The 3,367-nt window shown below is 62.7% G+C and overlaps 1 pseudogene; it reads left to right on the top strand.

The window, feature by feature from the left end:
- Positions 1 to 1,271: 1,271 nt before the first annotated feature.
- On the top strand, positions 1,272 to 3,010 carry LOC133628647 (post-GPI attachment to proteins factor 3-like; annotated as a pseudogene).
- The last annotated feature ends 357 nt before the right edge of the window (positions 3,011 to 3,367 follow it).

Below are 3,367 nucleotides of genomic sequence, written 5' to 3'. Positions count from 1 at the left end.
CCCTGGCTTTGGCCACCTCGAGGTGCTCATCGCATGGCCCCAGACCAGACTCCCGCATGACCGAGGTGGAGGCAGGCCAGGCCATGCTGGCTCCGGGCCCCACTGCACGCCGGGGTCGCCACATGTCCATCCCCAAGGACCGGCAGGCCCCCGGGCTATGATGTGCACAGAGGAGGGGATATATCCTGCCAATGTGGTAAGGGGAATATACCCCACGAACCTCTACAGAGGGTGCTCGGTAAAGGAATATATCCCATGAGTCTCTGCGTAGGGCCTGTCGCAGGGGGACATATGCCATGAGCCTCCAGCACTGGGGGACTGTATCACATCATCCCCACGGCCGGCGGAGGCGCTGTATCTCATAATGCCCTTTGCGCGCCCCCCCCCCCCCCCTCCGTTTCCGGGGTGTGTCGGAAGTGGCGGGGCCGGGCAGCGATGGCGGCTGGCGGGGCGGCGCGGACCGCACTGCTGCTGGGGGCGGCAGCGGCGCCGGGCCCGGCCCGAGGCTCTCAGGGAGACCGGGAGCCGCTGTACTGGGAGTGCCTAAGCCACTACGAGCACCAGAACTACTCAGGAGCAGCACTACAGCACTTCTAGGCCTAACAGCCGCTCTACGTGGGCCTAACAGATACCGCCCTCCCGCGCCCATTGGCTGCAGCGACGGACCCGCCCAATCAGAGGCCTCGCCCATCCCTGAGGCCCCGCCCACGCAGCGGAGGAGCTGTTTAGGGAAGGGATGGGGCCTGACTGGGGAAGAGATAAGGAGGGACTGGAGAGACGCTGGGAGGGAATGAGGATGGACTGGGATGCACTGGAAGGGATTGGGGAAGCACTAGGGCTGGGTTGGGAGAGACTGGAGATGGACTGGGAGGTACTAAAAAGCACTGAGGCTGTGCTGGGAGGGGATGGAGAGAGAGAGAGACACTGCGAGGAACTGGGGCCAGAGTGGGAAGGGATGAGGAGGGATTGGAATCAACTGGGGTGGACTGGGAGGGGATGGGGAGGCACTGGGAAGACTTGCAACCAGACTGGGAGGCAAAGAGGATGGCCAGAGGGGTACTGGGAGACACTAGGGCAGTTAGTACCCTCCCAGGCTGGACTTGCCATGACAACTGCGCCTGAGTGCATGTGGGTGACTGTGTGGCTCTATGCCTGTGGTGGGCATGATGTGTCCCAGTTCCATGGCAAGTGGGCACTGCCATGGGGCACAGGGGGATGGAGGTGGCTATGGGGGCTGGGAGTGGCCATGGGATGCCCAGGGTGGGCACTGCATGCCCCAGTTCCACAGCAAGGTGGGCACCACCATTGGGCATGGGGTGAGTATGGGGATGGGGGTGGCTACAGGGGCCCATGGGGGCCTTACAGTGGCCACAGAGGGCCAGAGTGGCCATGGGATGCCCAGTGTGGGCATGGGGGTGGCCATGGGATGACTGTGGGTGGCTGTGGGTAACCATGGGGGCCATGGAGGGAGGCTATGGGTGGCCATTGGGTGGCTGGGAGGTTGCCACAAGGTGCTATGCCCCACAGTGGCCCTTCTGGTGGATGAGGGAGGGGCCCCGAAGTTGGGCACTTTCTACCCCCCAGAACTGTCCCAGGGGAGCTTGTGGGGGCACCTCACGCTGCCTAATGCCCCCCCCCCCCCCCCCATCTCCTTCACCTCACAGAAACTGGACTATTTCTGCACCTCAGCTGTTATCCTGCACTCCCTCTACTTGTGCTGTGTCAGGTGAGGCAGCACTGTGGGGATGTGAGCTGTGGGGTAGAACACCATGGGGCTGAGAGTTATGGGGCACCTGTCCCTATACCCACGAGTGCCCTCCCACCCACAGGACGCTGGGGCTGTAGCGCCCAACCTTAATTGGGGTGCTGCAGACGCTGCTGCTGCTGGTGCTCGCCGCCCACATCTCCTACCTGAGCCTCGTGCGCTTTGACTACGGCTACAACATGGCAACCAACGTGGCCATGGGTGGGGGAGGGGGCTTGAGAGGGCACCCCAGGAGTGGGGGGCTCACTCCATGCCAATGCAGCCATGAGTGAGGCAGAGCCCAAGGGGAGTTGAGGGGCTGGCCCCATGGGTGGAGGGCTCTTCCCACGGGTTGGGGGAACTCACCCTATAGTTGGGGGCCTTTCCTCATGGGTGGAGGGGCTCACTTAATGGGTTTGGGGCTTGCCCTATGCTGATGTGGCCATGGATGAGGTGAGGGTTGGAGAACTCACCCCATGGGTGAGAGCTTGGCCCCATGGGTAGGGGGCCTCTCCTCATGGCTGAGGGCTTTCTCTATAGGGGGGGGGGTCTCTCCCCAAGGGTGAGGGCCTGTCCCCATGTTCAGGGACTCACCCCATGAGTAGTGGGGAGTTGGCCCCACAGGTTAGGGGCTCACCCCATTGTTGGGATTGTCTCCCCACAGGTGGGGGAACTGTCCCTATGGGTAAGAGGCTCAGCCCATGGATGGGAGTCTCTCAGGGGCTCACTCCACCAGTCAGGGGCTGACCCCATACCTGGGTGCTCTCCCCATGGGCAGCTACTCTCTCCACACTCCAGGGTTTCTCCCCACTCCTGCGGGGCTCACCTTACACCCGTGGGTCCCTGCCCCCCCCCCCCCAAGATACCGAACATGGGCTGCTGGCTGCACTGATGCCTGCACTGCTGCCTGCTCCATGCCCAGGGGGTCACTCCCCACTCCTGAGGGACTTCACCCCACCCCTGTGTCCCACCCCTGCATGTCCCCTCCCCGCAGGGCTGCTGAACACAGATTGCTGGCTGCGCTGGTGCCTGCGCTGCCTCCTGCCCCACTGCCTGCCCCACGCGTGGAAGTACAGTGTGGGCGTGGGGCTGCTGCAAGCGCTGGCGCTGCTTGAGCTGCTTGACTTCCCACCACTGCTCTGGGTGCTGGATGCCCACACGCTCTGGCACCTGGGCACCATGCCCCTCACCGTGCTCTTCTACAGGTCTGTGCCCTCCCAAAAAACAGGGCTGGGAGCAGGGAGGGGCAAAATCAGTGGGTGCTGAGTGCCTCCATCATCCCTGTGGGCTTCTGGGTACTCCCTTCTCTATCTCCTGTGGCATGCTGGAACCTCCCCACACACCTTGTCCATGCGGTGCTGGGATCCCTCTCCTTGAAATGGGGGGTGCTGGGGGTCCCCCCAAAAAATCTGTGGGTGCTGAGTGCTCTCCATCTCCCATGGAGTGATAGATTCTCTCCTTACTGTTTCCCATGGGGTACTGGACTCCCTCCCATTTGAAATTAGGGGACTTAGGGCCCCCCATCTTGAAACTGGGGGTTTTAGGTCCCTCTCCCAAAAATCTATGGATGTTGGGTGCCCCCTCTGTTTCCCATGGGATGCTGGAACTTCCCCTTCCCCTTGA

The sequence above is a fragment of the Colius striatus genome, chromosome W (genome assembly GCF_028858725.1).
Source record: "Colius striatus isolate bColStr4 chromosome W, bColStr4.1.hap1, whole genome shotgun sequence".
NCBI classification, from domain to species: Eukaryota; Metazoa; Chordata; class Aves; order Coliiformes; family Coliidae; genus Colius; species Colius striatus.
The sequence above is the reverse complement of the archived record's forward strand: the minus strand, read 5'-3'. Positions and strand labels throughout refer to the sequence as shown.